At 48.6% G+C, this 16,222-nt stretch overlaps 1 protein-coding gene and 1 non-coding gene across 4 annotated transcripts in view; one reads left to right on the plus strand and one right to left on the minus strand.

Moving 5' to 3' along the window:
• The window catches only part of GSG1L (GSG1 like), a 252,677-nt gene that overhangs the window by 39,401 nt on the left and 197,054 nt on the right, over positions 1 to 16,222 (plus strand). The window lies entirely within an intron of this gene.
• On the minus strand, positions 14,324 to 14,396 carry TRNAW-CCA (transfer RNA tryptophan (anticodon CCA)). The gene has a single exon. It is a non-coding gene; the product is annotated as a tRNA-Trp (tRNA).

Raw genomic sequence — 16,222 nt, forward strand, 5'->3', positions numbered from 1 at the left:
TGAGATAAAATCAGTGCCCCTTGGTGCTGGACTGTGCTGAATTACATGAGAAATGCCTTTTCGGGGTCTTTCACCTTGACCGGCCTCACCAGCAGGCTCCTGAACACAGACCTTCCTTCGTGTTGGTCTGGACGATGTAGCTGGCATAGGAGATTGGGGAGCAGGCAGGCTCTCAGAGGGCATATTCCAGAAGTTGTTTTAAAAGTATTAAACATTTTAGGTAGCAACCAAGTGGTACCAGGACACTTGTGTGTGTCTGTTGGTCCTTTTGTGCCCATGCTGGAGACCTGTCATGGGGCTGCCTGGCATTTTTTAAAAAGTAGCTTTTAATTTGAACATTTTTTTCCCCAAATCCCACATTCTCTGCCTGATTCTCCCTCAGGACAGCACAACACACAAACACACACACATATATACATGCTCCTTGTGGTTGGAGGGTTTGGGGTGTTGGGATCTAGTACCAGAGTAAGATTCTGGCCTAGCCAGGAGTTGCATCCTAAAATTTCAATTTCATCACCCATCCATCCTCCATCTATTTATCCATCTGGTATACATCCGTCACCCATAAATACATCACCCACTCATCCACCGTCCATCCATTCATCCAACCATCTCTCATCCATTTATTATATACCCATCATCCATCAATCCTTCATCCTTCCATCTATCCATCACCACGCGTGCATTCATCCATCCACAGTCCGTCTATCCATCATCCATCCCTTCATTCCACCCATCCATGCCCCTATACATCCTCACATCCAGTTCTCCATTTATCCATCAGCCATAATCCATCCGTATAAGAAATATTTGTTGCTGCTCTGCTCTACCAGGTATTGCCTTAGGCAGTGGGCTGCCCAGATGGGAAAGAAGATCCCTGCCCTTGGAAGAAAGCGACAGATGCAAAAACAAAGAGAATTCGGAAAATTACAGGTGATTCCATCACACCCTTGTGTCAGCCCTTGACTTTGTGTGCACGATTCCTACATGGAAATAGTACATGTGTACTCAGAGAATAAAAATGGCAGTAGTTTATGTTTATTCAGTTCCTTACACAGTGTGTTCTCGTGTATGGCCTCGTTAGTTTCTTAGGATCATTCTGTGGGGGTAGGTATATTTTTTCTTTTAATTTTTCTTTATTTTTGACCGTGCTGGGTCTTGGTTGCCGTGTGCAGGCTTTCTCTAGTTGTGGCGAGCAGGGGCTGCTCTTCGTTGCGGTAGCACAGGCTCCAGGCCCCCAGGCTCCAGTAGTTGCGTCTCTCAGGTTCAGGAATTGCATCTTGCGGGCTCTCGAGCGCAGGTTCAGTAGTTGTGGTGCACAGGCTTAGTTGCCGCGAAACAGGTGGGATCTTCTCTAAGGTCAGGACAGGGTTCAGACCCACGTCCCCTGCTTTGGCAGGCGGATTCTTACCCACTGTACCACCAGGGAAGTCCGGGGGTAGGCATTGTTATGTCTGTTTCTCAGATGACGAAACTGAGGCTCAGAGAAGGGAGGGACTGCCCACAGACCCTCAGCCCGGTACTCAGATCGGGGCCTTTGGCTCCTGATCACATGCTGTGAGGTGGAGTGCTTTTTGCAGCTCTACTCACTGCAGGTCGAGAATCTGTCACCTAGCTGATGCAGGCTGGGTGACATTTGGTGGTCATGGAAGGCTGCTGGCCCCCCAGTGCCCTGCCATCCACCACCCTGTGAAACTTACCTGGGCTGCAAAGGAGAGCCTTGAAGACTGTGGGTGACCTCCGCAGGCTCCGAGAGCTTCCTGAAGCCAAGCCCTCCCCTCTCTAATCACTGCCTTTCTGGCTACCGGGAGCCATAGCAGCTCTGCTGCTGCTACTGCTGCTAAGTCGCTTCAGTCGTGTCGGACTCTGTGCGACCCCATAGATGGCAGCCCACTAGGCTCCTCTGTCCCTGGGATTCTCCAGGCAAGAACACTGGAGTGGGTTGCCATTTCCTTCTCCAATGCATGAAAGTGAAAGGTGAAAGTGAAGTCACTGAGTCGTGTCCAACTCTCAGCAACCCCATGGACTGCAGCCTATCAGGCTCCTCCGTCCATGGGATTTTCCAGGCAAGAGTACTGGAGTGGGTTGCCATTGCCTTCTCCAGAGAGAGGGAATTCCTGCCTCTGCCTGAGGCATAAAGCAGAGAGCTTAAGCACAGCGCCTATTAAATCCCCTCCAGATACTGGGGTCGGCTTTGAGCCTTAGGCTGGCTCTCTCTGCACAAGTACTGGAGAGGCATTAAAGATACATTGGCACTGAGCGGGGACTTTCTCCTTGGCATTAACAGAAGGACAGGAGTTGCATTGAAAAGGGAATCGTTTTCTTTCTCTGAGAGTTAAAAGCTTGGGCTCCGAGGCAAAACTGCCTGGGATTTATATTCTTGGGCATACGATTAGTGCTAATACTTATTCATATTACTTTTCTCATGTCCATGGACAGAGGAGTTTAAAAGCCACAAACAGAATGATGTGGTGGTAAAGAGTTTATATTCTGGAGTCCTATAGGCTGATGTTTCAGTCCTGGTTCTTTGTCACCTGTTACCTTCATCACTTTGCAGAATTAGGATGAGAATAATGAAAAAAAAAGGGTTAACACCAGGGAGCATTTGCTAATGCCTGGCACTGTTGTAGGCAGTCCACGTGTAATAACTCACTTGGCCTTCACAGCCCTGCGAGGCAGGAACAACGCCAGCCCCATTGGGCACAAAAGGAAGCTGAGGCATCAGAAAGTGCATTCCCTGCCTGAAGCCCCTAGCTGGTAATTGGTGAAGGTGGGATTCAAGTCTAGGCTGTCTGGCTCTCCAAGTTCCTCGTGGGCCTATTTAGAAAGATCACTGAGATGTGTATCAGCTGAATGCTTGGCATGTAATGTGCAACCCCATGGACTGTAGCCCTCCAGGCTCCTCTATCCATGGGATTTTCTGGGCAAGAATACTGGAGTGGGTTGCCATTTCCTTCTCCAGGGTATCTTCCTGACTCAGGGATTGAACCCGTGTCTCCTGCATCTCCTGCATTGGCAGGTAGATTCTTTACCTCTGTGCCACCTGGGAAGCCCCCTGGCATCTAATAGGGCACAATAAATGGAGGTGATACTGATGCTGATGGCACTGCTTAAGACTATTTCCACTTCTTTCTTTTTTAATATCTTATTTATTTATTTGGCTGCCTCGAGTCTTGGTTGCGGCATGCAGGATCTTTCGTTGTGGTGTATGGGCTCAGTTGCTCCGTGGCATGTGGGATCTTAGTTCCTCAACCAGGGATCACACCAGCGTCCCATGCATTGCAAGGCAGATTTGTAATTGTTGGGCCACCAGGGAAGTCCCTAGACTCTTTCCACTCCTGATGTTGGAAACCTTACTATCTTAAGCAAAGACACTTTTGTTGTTCAGTTGCTAGGTAGTGTCCGATCCTTTGTGACCCCATGGACTGCAGCACACCAGGCTTCCCTGTCCTTCACTGTCTCCCGGAGTTTGCTCAGATTCAAGTCTGTTGAGTCAGTGATGCTATCTAACCATCTCATCCTCTGCCACCCTTTTCTCCTTTGGCCTTCAATCTTTCCCAGCATCAAGGTCTTTTCCAATGAGTCGACTCTTTGCCTCAGGTGGCCAAAGTATTGGAGCTTCAGCTTCAGCATCAGTCCTTCCAATGAATATTCAGGGTTGATTTCCTTTAGGATTGACTGGTTTGTTCTCCTTGCTGTCCAAGGGACTCAAGAGTCTACTCCAGCACCACAATTTGAAAGCATCCGTTCTGTGGCACTCAGCCCTCTTTATGGTCCAACTCTGACATCCATACATGACTACTGGAAAAAACTATAGCTTTGACTATACAAACCTTTGTCTGCAAAGTGATGCAAAGACACTTACTTGCTCTTATAAGTGACAAAAGGCATCAGGGTCAATGGGACACAGGGACTCCAAAAAAATCATAAAAGACTCTATACTGATTGCATCCAATATGTTAGCCACTAGCTATCTATGACTATTAGATTGAAATGTAAATGAATTAAAATGAAATTTAAATTAAACCCCAAAGGAAGTGTGAACCTCAGTAACTCATTTGCACCAGCCACAGTCATGTGTGGGCAGCATAGAACATTTTCCTCATTGCTGTCATACTGGACTGTGCCTTTCTGTGGAGACCAGTGTGGCTACTTAGAAGCTCTGCACTCACATCCTACCTGCTTAGCAACCCCAGAGAGAAGAGAGCATCTTTCCTGATAGCTCTGGCAGAAAGATCTCAGGGAAGAGCTCTCATTGGCCTGTTTATATCACATGTCCATTCCTGAGCCAATCATCGTGGCCTGGGAGGTGTCAATACAGTATTCCAGTTGGCTGGCCTAATTCGTCTGCCTACTTAGTGCTAAGGATGATTAGATCTGCTCATACCACATGGAATATGTTTCTGGAATGGAGGAGAGGGAAGGCTGGAGAGTGAAAAATAATGTATTCTGCTCAATGGCATTATTTGTTCACAATTTTTCATTTCCTCGCCATCATTCCACCCCGATTGAATGGTCACATGACTCACTTTGACCATGGAAATGCAAGCTGATGTGATATGATGTGATGTGCAAGCATGGCGAGCCTCTGCCTTCCTTTAGCTTCTGACCCTTGTCATGAGAACACAGAGCCCCAGATTTTGGCTCTTTCTTCCGCCTGGTCCTGCAGAGAGGGCACGGGGAACTCAGTGCAGCCAAGGCCCAGCTGAGTCCAGCTGAACTGGCTTGAGCTGTAGCCAGCCTACAGCCCTTGTGTAACGTGCTCAAGAAAGCAGTGTTTGGTATTGAAAGTGGCTGAGATGTTAGGAATATTCATTGCTGCAGCAAGAGCTGCCTCATACACACCCTGACCCTCTTCCCCTAGTCCCATCCAGGTTCCAGCTCTCATACAGTTTGGGATCTGAGGTCACACAATCATGACAACATCACACTCTGGTGAGGACCAAACGTGGGCCAGGGCAGAAGGGGCTCCTCTCCTGATTGCTCTCGAGCTTGCTGCCTTTCTTTTTCTTTCCTTTTTTTTTTTTTTAATAATTTTATGTGTTTATTATTGGCTGGGGTGGGTCTTTGTTGCTGCGCAGGCTTTTCTCTAGTTGAGGCAAGCAGGGGCTACTCTCTAGTTGCAGTGTGCGAGCTTCTCTTTGCAGTGGCTTCTCTTGTTGTGGAGCACGGGCTCTACGGCTGTGGGCTCAGCGGGCTCTAGAGCACAGACTCCATGGTTGTGGCGCACGGGCTTAGTAGCTCCACGGCAGGTGGGATCTTCCCAGGAGACCCCGGGTCTCCTGCATTGGCAGGCAGATTCGTTACCACTGAGCCACCAGGGAAGCCTGAGCTTGCTGCCTTTCATTCGGTCAGAAGCACTTAATCACCTCCTGCAGGGAGCCGGCACTGCAAGATCTTAAGGAAACTCAGTGCCTGCCCTCCAGGTGTGCACAGCCAGAGGGGGAGTGAAGGGCAAGCAAGTGACCAGGGTGCAGCAGGACCAGGGCTCTGGCAGACCCAGGTCCAGGATGACCTGGGAGCTCAGCTCGGTTTAACAACCAGGCTGCCCTTGGGTCCAGAGCACCGTGTTTGTCTGATCAATTTCTTTAAAAATGACCCTGGATTAGAAGTGCAGTCCTACAAGTGTGGGTGGGCCTGCAAGACTGGAGGCCTCCAGAGATTCTTCTTTCTGTAGCAAGGATCATCCTTCCCCAGCTCGTTATCCTGCACACAGAGCCTGCCATGGCGTGTCTCTGCCTTGGCTATGGGTCATATTTTACTCTGTCGAAGCCCCTGGGGCCGTCAGAATGACAGTCCTGTCACACCCAACTGTCAGCCCTCTCCTGTCCTAACACACTGTTCTCTGACTTCAGACCTCACTGGTCCTAATTATAAAAGGACAGGCCAGGATGGAGGGGGAGGTCCCTGCTTTTTCATAGGGTCCTAGAGGAAGGCCGGGCTCTCTCTCACTCGTTTATTCATTAACTTATCAGACGGAAAGAAAACCAATTATGTCCAGTTGTGGGTGGGTGTGTGGATGGTTACAAGGATGCGTAAGCTGCAGTTAGTCCTTCTAGCCTGGGATGGGGGGTACAGGGATCTGGGGAGGGGAGCAAGGGAGTGGGCATTTGAGCTGGGTCCGAGAAGAGTGAGACTGACAAAGCAGAGAGCATTTTAGGCAGAAAGAAAAACACAGGCAAAGATCTGGAAGTTGTCCATGGGGATGGCCCTTTGGAGATGGGGCTCTGGTCCCCCCATGCCCTCCCCTCCTTGGAGCGCTCGTCTCTATGAAGTGTGAAGCCGCACAGGGCATGGCAACTCGTTTTCCATTTGTACTTCCTGGAGTCCCAGCCTTTCCTGCGTGGGCTGCGGGGGGAACACGGCTCATTCCACTCAGTCCTGCAAGGTTTTCTTTCAGGACCCGCGTAGGGGGTTTCTCTTGGTCCTAGGAGAGGAGCTCTTGTCACAGCCACGGTCAGAAAGGCCTGCACCCCCAGCTGGGGAAATTCAGGTTGCCGTGATCCTAATGTTCCCATTTATTGATCACCTACTATGTGCCCAGCACTTTTGAGGCTGATACAGTACATGGCGGGCTCAGGCAAATTTGAGAAAGCCTCCTGCTCGGGCATGGAGGGTGGGTGCAACTGTAACCCCACTCACAGCTTCAGGTAAATGGCCTTGTTTGTGCCCGACCTGAACAACTGTGCTTGGCGACCCTGGGCCCTGTCTAGTTGATATCTCGTTTAATCCTCATAACAGTGCTGGAAGGTAGGACGTGCTCTTTCCACTCCTATTTTATAGTCAAGGAAGCTGAGTCTCTGAGAGCTCCAGGAACTTGTTTAAGGTCACCTAGCGGGCAAGTGTGGGAGTCGCTTCACACCCAGACGTCTCTGACTGCAAGCCCTCTTTTCTCTGCCACACTTCACCATCTCATGCTACCAGCTGCTCAGGCCTCCCGTCTGATGGGCTCTTAGTTGATTTTCCAATAATTCTCCCTTGCTGCTCTGGGGCCTGTTATCATTCATTATTGCGTTTTGTAGCTTCAGATTGTTTTATTTTTTACTCCCAGTGGCTGGTTGCTCGGGAGCAGCTGAGGACTGCTGAGAACCTCGCGCTCCCTTGCTCTAAATGCATAGTGTCAGATGCAAGTTTATCTAATTTACTATCAGAGTTGGCGGCGGCAACTTGTCAATTCCATTTCGAGCTCATTTCCTCTCCAGTGATTTCCATGCAGGTGGTGGTCTACCTGCCAGCCCTTGGGCCAGGTTCCACGTGCGTCTCAGTTAGTTGTGACCTTGGGGACATTGGGTTGCCTTTAGCCTCTCGCTAGGGGATATCCATGGGCTTTTTGGGTGGCTCATTGGTAAAGAATTCACCTACTAAGCAGGAGACGTGGGTTTGAACCCTATGTTGGGAAGATCCCCTGGAGGAGGAAATGGCAACTTACTCTAGTATTCTTGCCTGGGAAACCCCATGGACAGAAGAGCCTGGTAAAAGAGTTGGGCATAACTTAGCAACTAAACAACAATAGGGGGTAGCCATGGCATGTCTCAGGAGCACCTGTTCTTTAAAGAGCAAAACCCTACATCTTGGCAAGAGCTTGGATTTGGAGACAGAAGATCTGAATCCAAGTCCTTGAGTTGCTGCTTCCTTGCTGCGTGCATGCGTGTGTTCTAAGGCGCTTCAGTCGTGTCTGACTCTTTGTGACCCCATGGACTGCAGACCGCCAGGCTCCTCTGTCCATGGGATTCTCCAGACAAGAATACTAGAGTGGGTTGCTGTGCTCTTCTCCAGGGGGTCTTCCCGACCCAGGGATCGGAACTTTGCTTCTTGTGCCTCCTGCATTGGCAGGCAGGTTCTTTACCACTAACGCCACCTGGGAAGCCCTTGCTGCGTTGTCTCAGGCAAAGTGCTTCAGTTGCCTGAGACTCTGTTTCTTCATCTGTGAAATGGACAATTAGGAGGCAGTATTTTCCTTCCCCCAGATGGCTCCCAAATGGAGCACTTGGACGATATCCTGAGTTGGTGAGGATGTAGGAATATGAGAATCCTTACCTGATGCTGGAGAGAGAGGAACCAGTATGTCTACAGTGAACAAACACTATTTTGGCAATGTTTACTAAAACTCTCAGAGTTCAAAAAAAAAAAAGATAAAAAGAGGGGCTTCCCTGGCAATCCTGTGGTTAAGACTCTGTACTTCCACTGCTCGGGGTGTGGGTTCCATCCCTGACTGGGGAACTAGGATACCACAGGGCGTGGCCAAAAATAATTAAAAAAAAAAACTATCGATGTTCATATCTTTGTCACAGCAATTCCAGCTGCTGGGGTCTTTCCTAAGAAAATGCACATGTCCACGAAGATGCTCACTGCAGTCTTGTTCAAATTAGAAACAAACCGAATATTCATCTGAACGGGATGACTAAGCGAATCTGGAATTCCCACTCCGTAGAATAGACTGTAGCTGTTAAAAAGAATGAAGTACATTTTCAGGTGACAAGTGGATAGACTTATTGGAAAGATAGAATGAGAAATCTGCTATAAAACAGAAATACAGAACACGTATTTTCTTAAACTAGAAATTCACTTTTACAATTGTGAATTATATTTATAGGAAGGTACACAAAATGAAAATGAAAATGAAAATGCCCTGTTTAATGATTTATCACAAAGCCAACCTCATGGAATCACCTTGGAGGTAAATATGAAACAGTGCCACCCTCTCGAAACTACGCTGACACCTCTGCAATGACCCCCACCTTCATCCCGAGAAGTGCTCACGGTCCTGGCATTTATGGTGGTCACTGCTTTGATTCACTTGATCATTTTGTGGCTTAAACCTACAACCCTAAACACTAGTATCATTTTGCCTGCATTTTGTATTTACATTAAAGGAGTCACACAGTGTATTCTATTGTGTCCTGCCCAACATTATTTTGTGAGACTTAATCCCATAGTTTTTTGGCTATGTAGTTTTTTTTGTGGGTGAGGTGGGGGGAACATAAGTATGAATATAGATAAATGACTAGGAAGAAATATCTGAAAAGGTACCCACCAAACTGACGATGTCAGCTTGGGAGAGGGACCTGGGTGTAGGGATGGGAGTGTTCTAAGGAGATTTAGGGATCTTATCTTCTAATTGAATTTTTTTAAAAGGAGGAATGCATTGATGCATTACTTGGCTAATTACATTTTAATAGAAAAAATAAAATGCAGAGAATATTACGTGTTTGCCCGAGTTGTTGGGAGAGTGTGAAATGAGTTCTTATAGGTAACATTGGGAACACAGAGTAGGCACTCAGCAAAAGGGAGATGGATGCAGTTGGACACCAGCTGGATCCCTTTTGGAAGTGGCCAGAGGGGCAGTGCAGTGGAGTGGTTAGATGCACAGGCTCCAGATGGCCTGGGTTCAACTTTTGGCTCCATTAGTTGCCAGTTGGGCAAGTTATTTAGCTTCTGTCTCCCTTTCTGAGTTTTTTGTTTTGGTTGCGCTGGTCTTCGTGGGGGCATGCAGGCTTCCTCTAGGGGCCCACAGGCTCCAGTGCAGGCTCAGTAGTTGTGCTGCACGGGCTTAGTTGCCCCAAGGCATGTGGGGTCTTAGTTCCCGGACCTGGGATCAAGCCCGAGCTCCCTGTACTGGAAGGTGGTTTCTTAACCGCTGGACCACTGGGGAAGCCCCGCTGCTGCCTGGGTTTTACCACCAGTTCTAGTTATCTAACAGCGTGTGTGCGTGAGTGCTCAGCTGTGTCCTACTCTCTGCAACGCCAGGGGCTGTAGCCTGTCAGGCTCCTCTGTCCATGGGATTTTTCCAGGCAAGAATACTGGAGTGGGTTGCCATTTCTTCGCCCAGGGGATCTTCCTGACCCCAGGACTGAACCTGCATTTCCTGGGTCTCTTGCATCGCAGGCAGGTTCTTTACTTGCTGAGCCATCAGGGAAGCGCTGTTTACTGCCTAATAAATCACCTCCAAGACTTAGTGATTGCAAAGAGTAATTGTGGGTTATCTCCCTTGGTTTCTCGGGGTCAGGAATCTGGTGGGTGATTCTGAGTTGGGGTCTCTCATGAGACTGCAGGAGGTGAGGGTTGAGACTGAAGTTATCTGAAGCTTCCCTGGAGCTGGCGGGCTGGCCTCCATGGTGCCTCACGCTCTCGTTGCCAAGCTGGGACTGGCCAGTGGGTTCCTCTCCACACGCACCTCACCACAGGGCTGCTTGAGGGTCCTCAAAACATGGCGGCTGGCTTCCCCCAGCACACACAGTCCAGAAACCAAGTCAGAACTCACAGTGCCCTTTGTAACCTGGCCTTGGAAGCCACACACTGTCACTTCTGAGGTATTCCATTAGTCACCTGGGCTATCCCTGACTGATGTACACAGCCATGAAGAACAGGAGGTCAGGATCCCTGGGAGTGATGTGGGGGCTGGTACTACGTCCCACTGAAACAGGGATAGGAAATGCAGCCCACTCCAGTATTCTTGCCTGGCGAATCTCATCGAAAGAGGAACCTGGAGGGCTACAGCCATTAGCATTGCAAAGACTTGAACACAACTTAGCAACTGAACAACAGCAACAAAACAAGTATCCACCTCCTAGGGTTTGTGTGAGGATTGAGTGAATTAATCAGTGTAAAAGCACTTAGAACAGGGGCTGACATGATAAGCTTCACGTGAGCACTAGTTTTTATTTCAGAAATGTTACCAAGTGCACCGTCTTTCATGAAATTTTTTGCCGGGCTTCGTTTTATTTCCTGGTTTTGTAGCTGTAAGTCGGTGCTCAGGTTTCCTGGAATGACACACCATGTCACAATAGTCAGGAAGAGCCGTGCTTTGGAGGAACCGCCAGAGCAGCGTTTGAGCCACTGCGCAGAGATGGCACCCCACATGGCCGTTTTGCATGTCGGCTTCACCGCAGGGACTGATGCTCAGCGAGATGGTAGGGCTGATTTTTATCTCTTTGGGAACAAGCCTGGAGTCTTTGACTTCAATCACTTACCACATCAATGCCCCAGAGCGACTGAAGGCATTGATGTGAGAGTAGGCTTGTTACTTTCACCACAGAACAGGGAACTTGACCGTCTTCAGTGCTTTAGTTCAAGGATCCAAAACTCAAGTGTCTCTAAGGCCGGACGGGTGACCCAAAGTTTGGGAAGTGGCCAAGGGTAAGAAGAACCACGTGAGCGTGATGATAAACAGTAGTCAACCCTTGGCTTCAGCGTTGGAGAAACAGAAGGGAGTGGTGGGGACTGCGGCAAACAGGACAGCAGATGTCCTGTCTCAGGGTCACTGTCTTTCAAGTGCTGGGCAGTCATCGTTTGCAGGACTGTAGGCCAGCACGGCCTGGATTTTTGCTCCCTCCCACCAGCCCTTGGCTGCCATGGCCCACCACGATAGTGAACTGTTGGGTCCTCAAAGCTCAAGTTTTCAGTTGATTTGCAACCAGTGCATAAAGTGGCTCATGGCCCACCCCCCTGCTGCCCGACTAGCTTCTTCCTTTTCTATAGGCTTTAGCATTGGGGTTGTCACTGTGACACACCAGAGTCCCCGCTGACCAGATCTCGACAGCAGGAGGACTTGCTGACTTCAGTCATCTGATAGCGTCCATCGATTGGCAAAGTGAGGTTTATCACTCTGTGTCGGATCATGAGCTGGGGGCTGGAGAGCCAAGGCTTTTCAGAGCACAACCCCTCCCCCACCACCAGGCATCTCACGGAAGAAACAGACATGTCTCACCCATTCATTCTGGGGCTGTGTGGTACCCACTCCAGTTTCCACGGAGGCATGGGTTACTTGACAGATTTGAAGGCATCAGTGGTAGAACGGATGTACTCCATGTGCCTAGAGGTGGGGGCGGACTGGGATAGGCATTATGCTTTCCGGCCCAGTGGGTAGTCCCTCTCCTTCCTTTTCTGTCTGATAGGGAGGATGAAAAGGGCAAACATTTCCCCAGCCTCCCTTGTGGCTTGTTGTTCAGTCACTCAGTCGTGTCTGACTCTGCAACCCCATGAACTGCAGCACGCCAGGCTTCCCTGTCCTTTACTATCTACTGGAGTTTGCTCAAACTTCTTTCCATTGAGTTGATGATGTCATCCAACCATGTCATCCTCTGTCCTGTGCCTGGCAGTGGTTAAATGATCCAGTTCTGGGACTTCCCCGGTGGTCCAGAGGCTAAGACTCTGTGTTCCAAATGCAGGGCACCTGAGTTCAGTTCCTGGTCAGGGAACTAGATCCCATGTGCCACAACTAAAGATCCCACATGCATCAACTAAGGCCCAGGATAGCCAAATAATAAACAAATAAATCAAAGAATAAAGATTAAAAAAACCGACCCAGTTCTGTCCAGTGAGATGTAAATGGAACTCTGCTGGGACTTTTTGGGAAACATTTTCCCCCTTGATGAAAAGCCTATGAAGGAAGTCTTTCTCACTATCCTGGCTCCTTTCCTACTTCTGGAAGTGGTTGGGTGAAGATGTGTTTTCCGGAGCTGCAGCAGCCATCTTGTGCCTCTAGGAGAATTTCTGAAATGCATCACCAAACTACTAGATCAACCCTTAAACACTAGCTTTCCTGTTATGACAGATCTTTGAATGCCTGTATTATTTAGGTCACTGTTGGGGAGCTTTTGGTTTCTACTACAAGCTGCATTCCTAATGCTATAGAGAATGTTTGAGCATGTTATGTGAGGCTATGGAGAATTGCTGCTGCTGCTAAGTTGCTTCAGTTGTGTCCAACTCTGTCCGACCCCATAGATGGCAGCCCACAAGGCTCCCCCATCCTGGCTGGGATTCTCCAGGTAAGAACACTGGAGTGGGTTGCCATTGCCTTCTCCAATGCATAAAAGTGAAAAGTGAAAGTGAAGTCGCTCAGTCATGTCTGACTCCTAGCCACCCCATGGACCACAGCCTACTAGGCTCCTCCGTCCATGGGATTTTCCAGGCAAGAGTACTGGAGTGGGCTGCCATTGCCTCCTCCCATGGAGAATTGGGTGCCCCTTAAATATCCACGGATATCCCTGGTGGCTCAGATGTAAAGCGTCTGTCTATAATGCAGGAGACCTGGGTTCGATCCCTGGGTCGGGAAGATTCCCTGGGGAAGGAAACGGCAACCCACTCCAGTACTCTTGCCTAGAAAATCCCATGAACGGAGGAGCTTGGTGCAGGCTACTGTCCGTGGGGTCACAAAGGGTCGGGCACGACTGAGTGACTTCACTTCACTTCACTTAAATATCCACAGGGTCTTGAATTTGCTCTATCGTACCTCTAGACCATTCTCTTCCTTTTCTTTTAACTGTAAATCTAGAAAATTAACTTGTGAGGTATATCACTTTTGCAAAAGAGTGTTTGAAACTTAAGTGTATAGTCTAATGAATAATAATAAAATATTCATATAGTCACCGCCTAAGTATTAGAACATTACCAAACGGTAGACACTCCCAGTGTGTCCCTCTCCATCACAACCTATTTCTTCCCAAAGCCCACTACTATCTGTAAATCTGTGCTGATCATTTTCTGTTGTTCTTTACAGCTTTATCACCTGTGTGTCCCCAAACATATGATATTTAATGATGCCTATCCTTGAATTGTATATAATCATAAGCACTTGGGATGCTTGCTGTTCTGTCGCCATGGCCAACAAGGTTGCTCTGGACATTCCTGTCCGTGTCTCAGGGTGCACATGGGCAAGGGTGGCTCCGGGGCATGTGCTTTTGAGTGGACTGCTGGGTCGTAGGAATGCACATGCTGCCTTGGTTAGGTAATGCCAAGTGCTTTTCCAAAGTGGCTATACCCGTTTATACTCCCCTAGTAGTGACTGACGGAGAAGGCAATGGCAGCGCACTCCACTACTCTTGCCTGGACAATCCCATGGACGGAGGAGCCTGGTAGGCTGCGGTCCATGGGGTGGCTAGGAGTCAGCCACGACTGAGTGTCTTCACTTTCACTTTTCATTTTCATGCACTGGAGAAGGAAATGGCAACCCACTCCAGGGTTCTTGCCTGGAGAATCCCAGGGACGGGGGAGCCTGGTGGGCTGCCGTCTATGGGGTCACACGGAGTCGGACACGAGTGAAGTGACTTAGCAGCAGCAGCAGCAGTAGTGACTGAATTCTTGTGTTGCCTGCATCCTCACCAACATTGGGACCTGGACTTGTTCTCTTCTGAATGACCCTGTGGTCAAGGACAGTGATCTCTGATCTTTAAAGAGATCTTTAAAGGTGCTTTGCCTCATTTGCCGTTAAATATCACCATTCATACTTCTTTTTTCCTGAACATTTGTTTACTTATTTGGCTGTGCCGGGTCTTAGTTGTGGCACAGAAGATCTTTGATCTTTGCTGCGGCGTGTGGGATCTAGCTCCCTGACCAGGGATTGAACCTGGGCCCTGTGCATTGGAAGCACAGAGTCTTAGCCACTGGACCACCAGGGAAGTCCTGGCATTCATACTTCTTTAAATGATCACCCCAGATGATTTTAGGGGGCTTAAGGCCAATGCCTCACTCATGGCTTTATCTCTGGGGTCTACTGATTTTAGAGTTCCCAGTAAGGGCAAAAACTGATCTGACATCTCAGTCATCAAAACTGCCCCTGATTCGATTTGCCCACACATGATCAGGAACTGCTCTGCAAGGTCAGCATCCAATTTCCCTCCCTCGGTTCTCTCTATGTATTTTGAATAACCAACTCTATTCAATAATCAGGTGAAGGCAAATTTAGGATTCTCAAGGATGCCTGCTGCAGGGAGATGAGGAAGTGGGGTGGGCAAGAAGACCTGAGAGGATGCAAGGGGGCCCTCCCTGGCTCTAATTCCTGACTTGGACAGCTCCCCTACCTTCTCTAGGCTTCAGTATTCTATTAAAGTGGGGATGTTAGGGGCGTCCTTGGTGGTTCAGTGGTTAAGAATCCTCACTTCCACGGCAGGGGGCACGGGTTGGATCCCTGGTGGGGAGCTAAGATGATAATATAGGGTTATTGCAGAGAGAGGAGGGATATAACTTCTTTAGCATAATGTCAGCCTGTAGCAAGTGCTCAGTAAATGTTAGCAGCCTCTGTCAGTCATAGTTCTCATCCAGAGTGGTGCAGGGGGGTCGAGAAAAGTTGCGGGCGTCCCTCCTCTCTTGCTGTGAAGGTGTTCCTATGAGACCTTGTGATTAGACTTGTGCACTAATAAGAACAGGGCGGATGAGGAGAAAAGAGTTAGGGTAGATGGTTGAAAAATCTTCCAGAGCACCACAAAATCAATACCAGTTCTAATAAACACTTGAGCACGTGTAGACTCTTGTCAGGGTCTCTGGTCAGAGAGCTAAGATCCCTCAAGCTGTGCTGCACGGCCCCCCAAAAAAAAACCCAAACTCTTGTCTGCACGTGCTTAAGGGTGCCCAGCTACACACTCGTCCACAGGTTCCAACCTTGAACTCTGAGGCTCCAGCTGCCTCTTGAGAGGGCGGTCCTGGGGGGTGGTGGCTTCTCACCAGGACCATCTTGATCAACAAAGATATAATTGAAAGGATAGCCTTGGGTGTTAATCCACTGCTTCAGGAGAGGAGAGGTAGGCATGACTTTGTAGCTTCTTCATCTCAACTTGCCATGTCCCCAGATGGTTCAATCCTGTGACAGCACAGAGGTCCTTGGAGCCACTGATCCAGCCACTACTTACAGCAAGGGAAGGCAGAATTCCACTCTTTTTCTTCAGTTCTTTAAATCCTGCTAAGGGAGAAATATCAATAACCTCAGATATGCAGATGATACCACCCTTATGGCAGAAAGTGAAGAGGAGCTAAAAAGCCTCTTGATGAAAGTGAGAGGAGAGTGAAAAAGTTGGCTTAAAGCTCAACATTCAGAAAATGAAGATCATGGCATCTGATCTCATCACTTCATGGCAAATAGATGGGGAAACAGTGGAAACAGTGTCAGAGTTTATTTTTTGGGGCTCCAAAATCACTGCAGATGGTGATTGCAGCCATGAAATTAAAAGATGCTTACTCCTTGAAGGAAAGTTATGACCAACCTAGATGGCATATTCAAAAGCAGAGACATTACTTTGCCAACAAAGGTCCTTCTAGTCAAGGCTATGGTTTTTCCAGTAGTCATGTATGGATGTGAGAGTTGGACTGTGAAGAAAGCTGAGTGCCAAAGAATTGATGCTTTTGAAGTGTGGTGTTGGAGAAGACTCTTGAGAGTCTCTTGGACTGCAAGGAGATCCAACCAGTCCATTTTGAAGGAGATCAGTCCTGGGTGTTCTTTGGAAGGAATGAT

Source organism: Capricornis sumatraensis, chromosome 3, assembly GCF_032405125.1.
Source record: "Capricornis sumatraensis isolate serow.1 chromosome 3, serow.2, whole genome shotgun sequence".
NCBI classification, from domain to species: Eukaryota; Metazoa; Chordata; class Mammalia; order Artiodactyla; family Bovidae; genus Capricornis; species Capricornis sumatraensis.